The following is a 17017-nucleotide window of genomic DNA, read 5'->3' as shown; positions in this document are numbered from 1 at the left end:
GTAGAGGCTTATCTCACGAGGGGTAAGATAGATACTGCCTACAGGAAAATTAAAGAGACCTTTGGAGAAAAGAGAACCACTTGTATAAATATCAAGGGCTCAGATGGAAACCCAGTTCTAAGCAAAGAAGGGAAAGCAGAAAGGTGGATGGAGTATATGGAGGGACTATACAAGGGCGATGTTCTTGAGGACAATATTATGGAAATGACACAGGATGCAGATGAAGATGAAATGGGAGATGATACTGCGTGAAGAATTTGATAGAGCACTGAAAGACCTGAGTCGAAACAAGGCCTCGGGAGTGGACAACGTTTCATTAGAACTACTGACAGCCTTGGGAGAGCCAGTCCTGACAAAACTCTACCATCTGGTGTGCAAAATGTATGAGACAGGTGAAATAATAATTCCAATCCCAAAGAAAGCAGGCGTTGACAGATGTGAAAATTACCGAACTATCAGTTTAATAAGTCACGGCTGCAAAGCACTAACGCGAATTCTGTACGGACGAATGGAAAAACTGGTAGAAGCCGACCTCGGGGAAGATCAGTTTGGATTCCGTAAAAATATGGGAACACGTGAGGCAATACTGACCCTACGACTTATCTTAGAAGCTAGATTAAGAAAAGGCAAACCTACGTTTCTAGCATTTGTAGACTTGGAGAAAGCTTTTGACAATGTTGACTGGAATACACTCGTTCAAATTCTGAAGGTGGCAGGGGTAAAATACAGGGATCGAAAGGCTATTTACAATTTGTACAGAAACCAGATGGCAGTTATAAGAGTCGAGGGGTATGAATGGGAACCAGTGGTTGAGAAGGGAGTGAGACAGGGTTTTAGCTTCTCCCCGATGTTATTCAATCTTTATATTGAGCAAGCAGTAAAGGAAACAAAAGAAAAATTCGGAGTAGGTATTAAAATCCATGGAGAAGAAATAAAAACTTTGAGGTTCGCCGATGACATTGTAATTCTGTCAGAGACAGAAAAGGACTTGGAAGAGCAGTTGAACGGAATGGACAGTGTCTTGAAGGGAGGATATAAGATGAACATAAACAAGATCAAAACGATGATAATGGAATGCAGTCGAATTAAGTCGGGCGATGCTGAGGGAATTAGATTAGGAAATGGGACACTTAATGTAGCAAAGGAGTTTTGCTATTTGGGGAGCAAAATAACTGATGATGGTCGAAGTAGAGAGGATATAAAATGTAGACTGGCAATGGCAAGGAAAGTGTTTCTGAAGAAGAGAAATTTGTTAACATCGAGTATAGATTTAAGTATCAGGAAGTCGTTTCTGAAAGTATTTGTATGGAGTATAGCCATGTATGGAAGTGAAACATGGACGATAAATTGTTTAGACAAGAAGAGAATAGAAGTTTTCGAAATGTGGTGCTACAGAAGAATGCTGAAGATCAGATGGTTAGTTCACGTAACTAATGAGGAAGTATTGAATTGGATTGGGGGGAAGAGGAGTTTGTGGCACAACTTGACAAGAATAAGGGATCGGTTGGTAGGACATGTTCTGAGGCATCAAGGGATCACAAATTTAGTATTGGAGGGCAGCGTGGAGGGTAAAAATCGTAGAGGGAGATCAAGAGATGAATACACTAAACAGATTCAGAAGGATGTAGGCTGCAGTACGTATTGGGAGATGAAGAAGCTTGCACAGGATAGAGTAGCATGGAGAGCTGCATCAAACCAGTCTCAGGACTGAAGGCCGCAACAACAACATAACTGTAAAATGTGAAGAAACGGTGGCTGATACAGTTCTTTAAGTATCATATTTGGATTTCCCACCCTAAACACATAAAAATTAGGTATTTTTAGCAAAAAAGTTTTTCCATCATTGGCTTGTGTTATTAGACATAGGTACAAGGAAAGTACCTAAGATGAAACTTGTGGTAACTGAATAAATACTTCAGCTGAAGGTGAGGATAAGAAGTCATACAGAAATGAAGGTGAAGATAAGAAGTCATACAGAAAAGAAATAATTAGCAAGTATCGAGCAGCCAATGCGAAATATTTGCATGAAAAATGTGAAGCAATAAAAAAAAAGAAAAATGTTCGTCGCAAGGACTGTGTCAACATATACAAAAGTCAGAACAACGTTATGTGACAAAGAAAGCAAAGGTCGTTCAGGGGGAATCCCACTGTAAAACGCAGAGGAAAGAGTGGGTAGGTGGAGAGTGTACATAGAAGATCTCTATGAGGACTTGTCTGAGGACATAATAGAAGAAGAAATTGGAGTCGGTAAGGGGATCCAGTATTAGGGTCAGAATTCAAAAGAGCTCCGTAAAACAAGATCAAATAAAATCAGTCGGACACACAAGATTCCACTGGAATGGCTGAAATCATCGGGAAAATAGCCGTCAAGTAACTACTGAAGTTAATGTGTAAAATCTATAAGACTCACGACCATCCATCACAGTTTCAGAAAAAAATCATCGACACAGCTCTGAAGACAGCAAGAAAGGGTGGGTGCGAAAAGTATTACACAGTCAGCTTACTAAAGATAGATCAAAATACGCTCACAGGATTTGTCGATCTAGGAAAAGTGTTCAACAATATGAAATGGTGCTAGATGTTTCGATATTCTGAGAAAATTGGATTTGAGCTACGGTGTATGACGGGTAATACACAATACGTACAAGAACCAAGAGGGAACAAAAAGCCTGGAAAACTACGTAGCGAGTGCTCGGGTTACAAAAAAGACGTAACACAGGGACATAGTCTTTAGCCCATACTGTTCAGTCCACTTATAAAGAAGCAATGACAGAAACAGAGTGGGATCAAAATTCAGGGTGAAAGGACATCAACGACAAGATTCATTGATGACACTTCTACCCTCGGTGAAACTGAAGAAGAGTTACAGAACCTGTTGAATGGAATTAATAGTCTAATGAGTAAGGAATGTGTCTTGAGAGTAAAAATGAAGAAATACAGAAATAATGAGAAGTATTAGAAATGAGAACAGCAAGGAACTTTAATATATAGTTCTTATGACGATGATGATAATCATGTTTGGTTTGTGGGGCGCGCAACTGCGCAGTTATCAGCGACCGTACAAATTCCCAATCTTTACTCAGTCCAGTCTCGGCACTTTCATGAATGATGATGAAGTGATGAGGACAACACATACACTCAGTTCCCGGGCTGAGAAAATCCCCAACCCAGTCGGGAATCGAACTAGGGACCCCGTGATCCAGAGGCAGCAACGCAAGTCAGTAGACCACGAGCTGCGGACATATCGTTCTTAGTGTGAATGCAAATAAATATAATAAATGAAAGTTGTTACGTCTATTAATGAGTAAATGTTGCTGTGGAAATTGTGTGTGTGCAGAAAGAGTGAATCATGCGCTCATAGGAAATTTATAAAGTCATTTGCTTGGAGAGGAACTTATCTTGACATCTGTCGATTTTCTAAATTTGTTCATTTAATAAAATACCCAATACAGCTACCAAATTGTGACTGGTTCACTGTAAAAGACGCATGATAGCGCGATTTAGTTCTTGTATCGGATTGGCTACGATGCTTCTCAGGCAATGAGACGGCAATACGTTCACACGCATTTGGTAGGCTAGAAAAATCAATTGGAGCAGTCGAAGTGGAAGTCGGAACTCAGCCTTCATCATTTTCCAACACACGTTTGTGTAATAATTGTATAGAATTATGGTTTATTGATTTAAATTTGACCATGGGGTGCCGCAATGTGAACGCGAACAAGTGAGAATGACTAAAGCGCGAAATTCCGGCTCTTCTATGTAACTTGTGACTTTTGAATTAACCCAAATGCGCATGGTGTGTTATTCAAGTTGTGAACACGAACTGAACATTCGAAGTGATCAATTTGTGTAACATCAGAGCGAGCATTCCGTCACAGATAATCCGTTTTGTAAACTTCCAGTTTGGTTACATACCATAACTCTAAGTAAGAGTGACTGCTATTGCTTGCGAGTGAGAGACTGTAAATTTACGATAATTCAGATGCTGCGCGAGGGACTTATCTTGAAATTTCTCGATTTTCTAAATTAGTTAGAAAACTTTCCTTTGACTCAATAGCTTGCAAAAACCTGAAACTGAAACTTTTAATGCAACGAGTATATACATGTAGTCCTACTACATCTTCACCAGTATATAGACATTATTTACTTTCTAACAGGGCAGCCGTATTGACTGGACAGCAGGAGAAGAAATCACCGCAAGATGAGCATACATTTTCCGTAGGAAGAACAAATAACCACGCCGTAGCATCCTTGCGCCCACACCTTCTCAATTATCCGAAAACTCCTCATTTCTCTTTTTCTCACACGGTCACCCCCCCCCCTCCCCCTATCCAAAAAAAGAGTCTCTCCAATAGATCCACGTAGCCACATAGCTTAACATGTTCATTCGCTAAACTCTAGTCTACTCCGTAATCAATACGTATTCAGCCTACTAACTTTAATTTCAATACTAAGACACAGAGCCTAAATGCCCTTCTAAAGACTGACTTGCCGAATTTGTAAATAACGTATCTTAATTTTGGTTTAATAGATGTTACTTAATTCACGGTCATTTAAGATCGATGTGTAACTTTCGAAAATACGAGTGAGTTCGAAGAAAATCACTGCTGATACACAAAAATCTTTGAACATTACCTTAAGTCACACTGTTTGGTTTGTTTTTATTCTGTAAACCAACCGGGAATTTTTACTTGTTGAAAAGTATGCGTACTGATGTGTAAGTAACGTAACTAGTGAATGGAAAGTGCGATTTCTGCATCAGGAATAATCATACACAGTCAAGTAAGTTTGTAATGACACCATGGCACCCGTACGGTTTTATAACATAAAGGAACTGAAAATACACTCTAAGACAATAAGAAGCCGACGCACGATGAATAAATTACCCTATTACCTGATTACCTGAACACCAACAGGACGGAAATCGGTAGATGTGATGTACATGTACACGTATATAAATGATCATGATCTCAGAAAAATTGGATGATTTATTCAAGAGTAAGAACTTCACAAATTGAGCAATCCAGTAATGCGTTGGTCCACACAAGCAGTTATTGATTGATGGAATTGTTGGATGTCGTTCTGAGGAATATTGTCCCATATTATGTCCAACTGGCATCTTAGATCTTCAAAATAAGGATCTGGTGCCGTGCCCATAATGCTCAAAACGTTCTCAATTGGGGAAACATCCGGCGACCTCGATGGCCAAGCTAATCTCTGACAAGCACGAATACAAGTACTAGAAATTCTTGCAGTTTGCCGGCAGGCAATACCTTCCTGAAATCTAAGTCCACAATGACTTGCGTGAAGGGCAATATAAATGTGCTTAGAATGTCGCCGACGTAGTACTGTGCTACAAGGGTTCCGTCGATAACTACCAAAGGGGTTCTGCTGTGAAATACAATGACTCCCCAGACCGTCACTCCTGGATGTCAGGCATTTGACGGACGACAGTAGGGATGGTAACCCACTGTCACCAGACACGTCTTCTCTGGTCGTCCGGGCTCAGAAGTATTACTCATCACTGAAGGCAATTCTACTCCAGTCTATGTGATTCCAGGCCGTAGACCTGTCTGGAGCGCCCAGGACAGCATTGGGGTAGCAACCTGACTGTGGATGATGGCCGCCCGCACAGGGGTAGTTTCTACTTCTTGCGTACGTGCTTGTAAAGCCCTACCATGGCGAGTAACCTGTCGAATCCCGCTCCAACTGAGATCGTTCGAAGCATTAGGGGCAGGGCCCTTCAACCAGGCCGGGACTTTGACGATCTAAGGCGCCAATTGGACTGAATCTGGTACGATATCCCCCAGTGGACGCTCCAACAACTCTAACAATACCAAGGCGAATAACTGCTCGCATAAAGGCCAGAGGCGAACCAACGCGTTGCTGACTCTCTCAAACGTAGACCTAAGTGTTGCTTATTTGCTCAGTTTGTGGAACTCTTTCTCTTGAATAAATCATCGCGTTTTTCTGAAACTATAACCATTTGTTTGTCTGCAGATGTTTATCACATATACCGATTTCCGTCGCAGTCGGATAGTTGCCTTGTGGTTCGCCGCTCTCTATTTTTTGCCCTTGGAGTGTCTCTCGCCACATTTAGTGTTTGCCTGTACTGTTTTCTGTCTTGTCACATCTACCCAGTGACCACAATGCTATGAAGTACTGCGAACAACTGTACGATCTGATGATGGTTCGCTTTACCGCATGAGTCCGGTAATAGAAAAATAACGTTCTGACACCTGCACCTTATGACTGAATTACATCCCTTCCGTAAGAATGTATAGATACCAACATTATATGTGGCTGATGCAGCAAGTCATGTATGAATCCACAAGTGGACTCATGTGCGAGGGACTGAAACGCTAATAAAAATGCCTGTATACCTGCGGGAACTCTGGTTCACGTACCGTGTATACTAAAATCACTGGCCATTTATAGGTAGCACTAGCAGCTATTACTCTTATCGATCTAACATTGTGACACTCTGGGATTAATACAACAACTTAATACATGTGAACTTTTGTATGTTCAATTTATTAACCTTACACTTTATCTATATGTTTGTAAATAGTGTTATTAACAACAACACATTTGTAAGGTAATTCACTGGGAGACAGAGGGAGAGAGAACTTTGAAACAATTTAGTTTGCATAACATGATAGCTGGTCTCTTTTTCCACGAAGCTGGCACCTCGAGAAATAACTGACTGTGACACTAGTTATTGCAGTTTATTCATCTTATTCAGTTCCAGAGCAATTGTATGAGGCGAAAATGTGGGTGCATAAGACTAAAATACTATGTTGCTGTGTTTTTGCAATTTCTATGTTAATATGCAATATACAATATTATAGGACGGGAAGAGGGCGTAGATGCTGAGATAGGAGATATGAAGGCTTATTTCAATAATGGTACAAGTCCATTTTTGTTCATTCTGAGATACAGAGTCCTAAAATTAAATTAGCGCTGAAAATCTGCAGTTGAGATACCAGAAATATACGAGTATATATACTTGAATATTTCCGGTATATATACAAGTATATATACTTGAATATCTCTGGTATTCCAACTGCAGATTTTTCAACGCTATTTAACTTTAGGACTCTGTATCTCAGAATGAACAAAAATGGACTTATACCAGTATTGAAATAAGCCACTCATATAATACTGCTAGAACAATTTGACAGAGCACTGAAAGACCTAAGTCCAAAGAAGACCCATGGAAGAAACGAAGTTCAGTCAGAACTACTAATAGCCGTGGGAGAGCCATTCGTGACAGAACTACTCCATCTTGTATACAAGATGTAGGAGACAGGCGAGATACCCTCAGACTTATAGAAGAATGTAATGATGCCAGTTCCAAAGAAATTCGGTGCTGACAGGTGTGGATATTACCAAACCACCAGTTTACTATGTCATGGTTGCAAAATGGCACGAATTCTTTGCAGAAGAATGAAGAAACTGGTAGAAGCCTACCTCGGTGAAGATCAGTTTAGAGTCCGGAAAAACATAGGATCACGGGATACAATACTGACTCTACTGACTTCTCTTAGGAGTAGGTTAAGGAAAGGCAAACCTACACACATGGCATTTCTAGACATAGAGAAAACTGTTTACAATGTTGTCTGGAATACTGATACTAATGATGGTCGAAGTAGAGACTATATAAAATGTAGAATGGTAATGGTAAGAAGAGCGTTTCTGAACATCGAATATAGACTTAAGTATTAGCAAATCTGTTCTGAAAGCATTTGTCTGGACTGTAGCCAAGAATGGAAGTGAAGCGTCGACGATGAACAGTTTAGACGAGAAGAGAATACAGGCTTTTGACACGTGGTGCTACAAAAGAATGCAGATGATGAGATGCTATAGCGTCCCCAGTGAAATAATACGAAAAGACTTAAAAAACAGTATATATAAAGAAGAGACATTTAAAAACTGAATAATATACATTTTTCTCTTGTACCCGTAAAATAATAATTTCTCTGTGTAAGTTTCGAGGGCAAAGAAATATAACAAAATGATCTAAAGAGACGACAAGATACGCTCTTTTGTTAATTTTTTAGTCGTTTTTATTTCTTCTCTTGTCTTGGTTGCGTGTAGACGGACATCTTGCGAGTGCTATCAAATGTAAGCATATTTGTACTAACTAAGCAAATAATATATTGATTTAATATTATTGTGCACTTTTAATTTGTAAGAGATGATCGCAATTTCATGTCCACCTTCCTTGAATTAACCTGCATTCGAGTAATTTACAGTTCAACAATCGCAGCGGCCGATGCAACCAACGACGCCATTACGTGGCGATATTAACTTATAAAAAATTTAGCGGAAGCGAAAAACTCACCCGCTATTAACATAATATACGTTCTTCTCCACAGCCGCCCGACGCTGCAGAAAATACGTAGCTTGAAGATTCTTATTTTCAGTACCACAGCCGAGAGCTAGAGCCAGGACTCCGACTACAATTCAATGGTTAACGGAGGTAAGAAGAAATACTCTCGCCCGTGTGTGGGCAGCAATTGTAATTAATAACTAAAGATTTTTTTTGCTTTAAAGTGAACTGACTAGCCGAGGAAATTAATATGAAAAGTTTATTCCATTGTTCAACTTATATGCTCATGTTTTAAGATTCAGCGAGTCTAACATTCATTAACGTAACAAATAATTGTTAAAAAGGAGAACTTCACGAAAGCATTTAATTGTGAATCAAAATTGCATGAAACATTTTGATTAAGGCCCACCACGTAAGTCGGCAACAATCCACAAATAGTATATTAAATTACGACGGCCGACGGATGCGAGAATGCGTAGATCGCGTAACTAGCTGGGAGGTACTGAATGGAATTGGAGCGAGAAGAAAAATATGGCACGATCTGATTAGGAGGGATCGGTTGATAGGACACATTCCGAGACATCAAGGGACCACCAATACAGCACTGGAGTGAAGGGGGCGGGGGCGTGGGTAACGGTAGAGGGAGAACAATGGATGAATAAAGTAAGCGGATTCAGGAGCATGTAGCTCGCAGTAGGTATTCGGAGACGAAGATACTTGTACAGGACAGAGCAGCAGGGAGAGCTGTATCAAATAAACACAAAGAATTCCATTGCCACACATTAGAGTTTAGACCCAGTATGTCTCAGGCAGCTAACTCTCAAAATATGGAGAGTAAACGTTCCAAGATGTAAGAGGAGAGAATTATTTTATACTAACGAGCATATGCTTATGAGCATTTTATTGAGACAGCCGGTAGGTTGTATAAAGGACGCAACTCTCGCTAGGTTGAATGGAGTGGCTCTCTAGACAAACTGGTAGTGGTTGTAATGGTACTTTATTCACGTGACCAATACGGCACTCCAACCCCAGTTCTCGATACCAGTAATGTCTTACTACTTTTCTGTGAAGTAACTGACATATTTTTGTGACAATATTCACATTTGGTTGTATAAATGAATAAGTACTCCGATGTATTGATATATTACAGTGATATGGTGTATTCAATTCTGTGAGACTGTCATCGTTTGTGATTTACTTGTAACCGTTTTGGCGCGAATGCGCACAGAGCAGTCTTTGTTTCACTTTGCAGAAGTTAAGTTGTTATTTCGCTTTGTAAAAGAACAGTCAAGTCTTGTGTTTGGTTAAAGTGGAAATTAAATATACAAAGATTGATACAAAACTGTTTTCTTGATGATGTGACAATTAAGATGAAGTATATGTGAATTTACAAAAAGTTTAATAAAAATGTGACTCGTGAACACCAAGTCAAAATTTATTTCTACCATACCATTGTTCTGATATGGGATTGTTTGAACATTAAGAATTTCCTGAAAAACGCATTTGTTAGGTCTTCAAATATTGCTAAAATACAGATCTGGACCTTCTAGCAGTCAAAGTGAAATCACCCTAGAATCAACAAGATGAGCCATAACAACTTCGACGAAATCTACGTGGGAATCCATTCAAGATAAGTGCCGAAATTAATGACTTTTTTACAGTGACTTCATTATTTCCATTCTGACGATACCATCCACAGTCAATAACTTTGTTGTTGCCCGATAAAGTGAACATATGCTGCGTGAGGAACATTATTAACCTGATTTCTAACCTGCTTTGCAAGTGGTGGTATTGTTAGATGGTCCAATTAAAAATATACTGTCGTAACAATGGAAAGCTGTGGATCATGTAGAATTGCTAGCAGGGACGGTCATTTGACTTTCCATTGCTGACTTAGGCCATGGCAGTGAAGTTGTGCGTGTGTGTTTAGTGGTCTTCAGTTGTGTGGAATCAGCATCAAATGTGAGTCGATGTGGAAACGCGGCGGAAGGGCAGCAAGGACGTACATGGCGGCCACACCGTGACTGAAACAACCCGATCTGTTGTTGGTGAGTAAAAGTGGCGTGTCAACGCATCTATGATGAATTATGCAGCACTCGCTGGTGTGTAACACGGCTTTTGAAGAGTGCTCATGAAATATCATAACTGACAAGGACTGGAGGCGAGTGACACTCCTTTCAAATATCTGACTGAAATTCGGCAGGAATTATTGCTGACAATGACTGCAAGTACATCTCACAAGGAGCCCACAGGGCAATCCTGATTTTGTAATTTTTTATATTTGTGCTACCTGATATTCAGAAGTCGAATATCAATCAACGAAAGCACTTCAATGCAACCATGAAAATTTTGAGATTTTCCGACTGCCTTTAATACCATCGTGAAAGGTAGATTTATCGACAGACAGTGTGGCCTTTTGGTTCGATGGTCACCTGCCAAAATGAGCGGCCTCAGTTCGATTCCTGACTTTGATGAACTTTTAAACAAAGCCGCACGTCTTACAAGCGTTCCTGTGAAGCTTAAAATACAGAGAAATGAAAAACACATTACTTGTAATTATTTTTAATTTCAACAGTCTTTTACAGAAATTCAGTAATTAAGAATTTAAAATGAGAACTGAATTTTTGTGTGCAATATGTAATTATAACTCAGAAGATTTAAATTTTCCATTAAAATATTTTTTGTGTACGTGTTAATTAGCATACATTTAATACATTTATTTATGTAAACGGTGGGGTAGGAATTCGGAGTGAAAGGAAATACCGTATTTTACAAACTATAAGACGCACATTTTTCTTTGAAAACGTGAACTGAAATCACTTGTGTTTCGGTAACAGTAGAACATTTTTGTTAGTTGCCGGTTTCGTAATGGACAAAAATAAAAGGTATTCATATGATGAGGGCTATAACTGAAAATTTACAGCGTATGCAGAAGAACATGGAAATAGAGCAGCCGAGTGGAATTTCCGCACTCCACCAACAGAAAAACCATTCACGATTCTCGGGCTAGTAAAGAACTGAGAAAAAAGAGGAAGACTAAATGTGCAAATAGAGGAATGAATGCAAAATGGCCAAAACTATAAGATGACGTATTGAAATAGATTCAAGGACTCTGTCTCTATCGCATTGGAATTAATACAAAAATGATTCAAATACACGTTCGTAAGCTAGCGCTATAGTGGAACTTAACAGACCTTAAGGGTTGAGTTGGTTGGTGCTACAGCTTTATCAAGGGTCATGGACCTAGCATGCGGACGAAAACTAAAATATCTTAGAAAATGCCACAAGAGTATGAAGAGAAAGTACAACCTTTCCATCGCTTTATTACTCAACATAGAAGGAAAACCAGTACTCAACTAAGCCAAATAACGAATATGGGCAAAACTCATCTGACAATCGATGTGCGGAGCAACTGAACCGTTGCTAAAACTGCAACTATAAAAACAAATACACATGAAAATATGCGCTTCACTATGTTGTACTGACGGTACTAAACTTAATCCAATGATCATTTTCAAGCGCAAAACAATGCCAAAACCTTCTGAAATACCGCCAGGTATTGTTGTTCGCGTACATGATGGTGGCTGAATGGACGAGGCTGGTATGGAATTATGAATTAACGGAGTGTGGTAGAGAAGGAAATGCGCTTTATTGAAGAAGATTTGTCTTCTTCTGTTTGATCACTTTAGCAGTCATTAGAAAAACTCTATGAAAGAGAAGCTGAGATAAGGAAATATAGAACTTGGTATTACTCCAGGAGGTCTTACTTCACAATTGCAACCTCTTGTATCTCGATAAATAAACCATTTAAACTGTATATGAGAGACGAATGGAACAAATGAATGGTGGTTGAAACCCAACATGAATTCACACCAAACGTATCTTTAAAACGACTTACAACCAAACAGGTGTGTCAGCCGATAGAACAGTAATGGTACAGAGTGAGAGAAGACACTATTGTTAAACCTTTCAAGAAGTGAGTTGTAAGTAACGCTCTAGACTGTTGTGCCGTCGAAGCATCCTTGTTTCGCCTTCCGAAGATGAAGGCCGAAGAAGTAACACAAGATGTGTCGAGAGTTCTACGGACATCGAAACCTCCAAAAATCAACATATCGGCGCTGGAAAGGAAATCTCTTAATGATCTCAGGAGAAACAGTAGCATCGTTGTGACGAAATCGGATAAGGGGAATGCTACCGTTGTTTTGGACGCTGTGGATTATCACAGGAAGATGGAACAACTGATAGCTGATCCTGTGTATCGCAATGTGAAAAGCGAGCCAACGAACAGAGTCATTCGGAAAACGAAAAACCGATATCAGACTCCACACTGGACAGCTCTATTACAAAGAATCTAACACATCGAATACCTATCTCACCTAGGAAGTATGGACTGCCCAAGATACATAAAGAAGCGGCTCCTTTGAGACCTACCCTCAGTGGGATTGACTCGCCGACTTGTTTTATAGCCCGCCATTTATCTGATAGACCGAGACATCTTGTTGATAAAGCAAATAATTTTGTCAAAGATTCTAAACATTTTTAGACGTTATACGCAGGCTGAAGATATCTGCAGGTGACATTATTGTTAGCTTCGATGTGGCATCCTTATTTAGTAACGTCCCAGTATCAGATACAATGGAGGTCATAAGGGAGAAAGTTGCTCCAGATGTCTGTGGCATAATTGAATTATATCTTCGTTTGAGCTATTTTAAATATAATGGTGAATTCTATGAACAAGCTGACGGCCTCGCTATGGGCTCACCCATTTCGCCATTTGCAGCTAACATTTTTATGGAACATTTTGAGCAAGAGGCTTTAAGTAGTGCTCCTTTGAAGCCTTCTTGTTGGCTCGGCTAAGTGGACGATACATCTGTTGTATGGTCACACAGCGAAGTAAAACCTCATGCGCTCCACAATTTCTTAAATGGAAATCGCCCCAAAACCAAATTTACCATGGAGGTTGAGAGTGAGGTCGAACTCCCGTGCCAAGATGGGTCGGTATACAGATAATATGATCACACTCTGGGTCACAGAGTGTATAGAAAGCCGACTAACACAAACAGGTATTTAAATGCCACAGATGATCTGATCACACTCCAGGTCACAGAGTGTATAGAAAGCCAACTAACACAAACAGGTATTTAATTGCCACAGATGATCTGATCACACTCCAGGTCACAGATTGTATAGAAAGCCGACTAACACAAACAGGTATTTAAATGGCACAGATGATCTGATCACACTCCAGGTCACAGAGTGTATAGAAAGCCGACTAACACAAACAGGCATTTAAATGCCACAGATGATTTGATCACACTCCAGGTCACAGAGTGTATAGAAAGCCGACTAACACAAACAGGTATTTAAATGCCACAGATGATCTGATCACACTCCATGTCACAGAGTGTGTAGATAGGTGACCTAACACACACAGGTATTTAAATGCCACAGATGATCTGATCACACTCCAGGTCACAGAGTGTATAGAAAGCCGACTAACACAAACAGGTATTTAAATGCCACAGATGATCTGATCACACTCCAAATCACAGAGTGTATAGAAAACCGACTAACACAAACAGGTATTTAAATGCCACAGATGATCTGATCACACACCAGGTCACAGAGTGTATAGAAAGCCGATTAACACAAACAGGTATTTAAATGCCACAGATGATCTGATCACACTCTAGGTCACAGAATGTATAGAAAGCCGACTAACACAAACATGTATTTAAATGCCACAGATGATCTGATCACACTCCAAATCACAGAGTGTATAGAAAACCGACTAACACCAACAGGTATTTAAATGCCACAGATGATGTGAGCACACTCCAGGTCACAGAATGTATAGAAACCCGACTAACACAAACAGGTATTTAAATGCCACAGATGATCTGATCACACTCCAAATCACAGAGTGTATAGAAAACCGACTAACACAAACAGGTATTTAAATGCCACAGATGATGTGATCACACTCCAGGTCATAGAATGTATAGAAAGCCGACTAACACAAACAGGTATTTAAATGCCACTTCCCACCACCATCCAGCCCAGAAGCAAGCAGTGCTCAACACTCTGTCCTCACGTGCCTCCCGTATCTGCGATAACGAAAACTTGGAATGGGAGTTAGATTTTTTAAAGAGGACAGTGAAGGCAAATGGCTATGATGAAACTTCCTGGCAGATTAAAACTGTGTGCCCGACCGAGACTCGAACTCGGGACCTTTGCCTTTCGCGGGCAAGTGCTCTACCAACTGAGCTACCGAAGCACGACTCACGTCCGGTACCCACAGCTTTACTTCTGCCAGTATCTCGTCTCCTACCTTCCAAACTTTACAGAAGCTCTTCTGCGAACCATGCAGAACTAGCACTCCTGAAAGAAAGGATATAGCGGAGACATGGCTTAGCCACAGCCTGGGGGATGTTTCCAGAATGAGATTTTCACTCTGCAGCGGAGTGTGCGCTGATATGAAACTTCCTGGCAGATTAAAACTGTGTGCCCGACCGAGACTCGAACTCGGGACCTTTGCCTTTCGCGGGCAAGTGCTCTACCAACTGAGCTACCGAAGCACGACTCACGTCCGGTACCCACAGCTTTACTTCTGCCAGTATCTCGTCTCCTACCTTCCAAACTTTACAGAAGCTCTTCTGCGAACCATGCAGAACTAGCACTCCTGAAAGAAAGGATATAGCGGAGACATGGCTTAGCCACAGCCTGGGGGATGTTTCCAGAATGAGATTTTCACTCTGCAGCGGAGTGTGCGCTGATATGAAACTTCCTGGCAGATTAAAACTGTGTGCCCGACCGAGACTCGAACTCGGGACCTTTGCCTTTCGCGGGCAAGTGCTCTACCAACTGAGCTACCGAAGCACGACTCACGTCCGGTACCCACAGCTTTACTTCTGCCAGTATCTCGTCTCCTACCTTCCAAACTTTACAGAAGCTCTTCTGCGAACCATGCAGAACTAGCACTCCTGAAAGAAAGGATATAGCGGAGACATGGCTTAGCCACAGCCTGGGGGATGTTTCCAGAATGAGATTTTCACTCTGCAGCGGAGTGTGCGCTGATATGAAACTTCCTGGCAGATTAAAACTGTGTGCCCGACCGAGACTCGAACTCGGGACCTTTGCCTTTCGCGGGCAAGTGCTCTACCAACTGAGCTACCGAAGCACGACTCACGTCCGGTACCCACAGCTTTACTTCTGCCAGTATCTCGTCTCCTACCTTCCAAACTTTACAGAAGCTCTTCTGCGAACCATGCAGAACTAGCACTCCTGAAAGAAAGGATATAGCGGAGACATGGCTTAGCCACAGCCTGGGGGATGTTTCCAGAATGAGATTTTCACTCTGCAGCGGAGTGTGCGCTGATATGAAACTTCCTGGCAGATTAAAACTGTGTGCCCGACCGAGACTCGAACTCGGGACCTTTGCCTTTCGCGGGCAAGTGCTCTACCAACTGAGCTACCGAAGCACGACTCACGTCCGGTACCCACAGCTTTACTTCTGCCAGTATCTCGTCTCCTACCTTCCAAACTTTACAGAAGCTCTTCTGCGAACCATGCAGAACTAGCACTCCTGAAAGAAAGGATATAGCGGAGACATGGCTTAGCCACAGCCTGGGGGATGTTTCCAGAATGAGATTTTCACTCTGCAGCGGAGTGTGCGCTGATATGAAACTTCCTGGCAGATTAAAACTGTGTGCCCGACCGAGACTCGAACTCGGGACCTTTGCCTTTCGCGGGCAAGTGCTCTACCAACTGAGCTACCGAAGCACGACTCACGTCCGGTACCCACAGCCTTACTTCTGCCAGTATCTCGTCTCCTACCTTCCAAACTTTACAGAAGCTCTTCTGCGAACCATGCAGAACTAGCACTCCTGAAAGAAAGGATATAGTGGAGACATGGCTTAGCCACAGCCTGGGGGATTTTTCCAGAATGAGATTTTCACTCTGCAGCGGAGTGTGCGCTGATATGAAACTTCCTGGCAGATTAAAACTGTGTGCCCGACCGAGACTCGAACTCGGGACCTTTGCCTTTCGCGGGCAAGTGCTCTACCAACTGAGCTACCGAAGCACGACTCACATCCGGTACCCACAGCTTTACTTCTGCCAGTATCTCGTCTCCTACCTTCCAAACTTTACAGAAGCTCTTCTGCGAACCATGCAGAACTAGCACTCCTGAAAGAAAGGATATAGCGGAGACATGGCTTAGCCACAGCCTGGGGGATGTTTCCAGAATGAGATTTTCACTCTGCAGCGGAGTGTGCGCTGATATGAAACTTCCTGGCAGATTAAAACTGTGTGCCCGACCGAGACTCGAACTCGGGACCTTTGCCTTTTGCGGGCAAGTGCTCTACCAACTGAGCTACCGAAGCACGACTCACGTCCGGTACCCACAGCTTTACTTCTGCCAGTATCTCGTCTCCTACCTTCCAAACTTTACAGAAGCTCTTCTGCGAACCATGCAGAACTAGCACTCCTGAAAGAAAGGATATAGCGGAGACATGGCTTAGCCACAGCCTGGGGGATGTTTCCAGAATGAGATTTTCACTCTGCAGCGGAGTGTGCGCTGATATGAAACTTCCTGGCAGATTAAAACTGTGTGCCCGACCGAGACTCGAACTCGGGACCTTTGCCTTTCGCGGGCAAGTGCTCTACCAACTGAGCTACCGA

General features: G+C 41.6%; 1 non-coding gene across 1 annotated transcript; it reads right to left on the bottom strand.

Annotated features, from left to right (window-relative positions):
* Positions 1–16645: 16645 nt before the first annotated feature.
* On the bottom strand, positions 16646–16720 carry Trnal-caa. Its single transcript has one exon. It is a non-coding gene; the product is annotated as a tRNA-Leu (tRNA).
* Positions 16721–17017: the final 297 nt, after the last annotated feature.

The sequence above is a fragment of the Schistocerca piceifrons genome, chromosome 6 (assembly GCF_021461385.2).
Source record: "Schistocerca piceifrons isolate TAMUIC-IGC-003096 chromosome 6, iqSchPice1.1, whole genome shotgun sequence".
NCBI lineage: Eukaryota > Metazoa > Arthropoda > Insecta > Orthoptera > Acrididae > Schistocerca > Schistocerca piceifrons.
The sequence above is the reverse complement of the archived record's forward strand: the minus strand, read 5'-3'. Positions and strand labels throughout refer to the sequence as shown.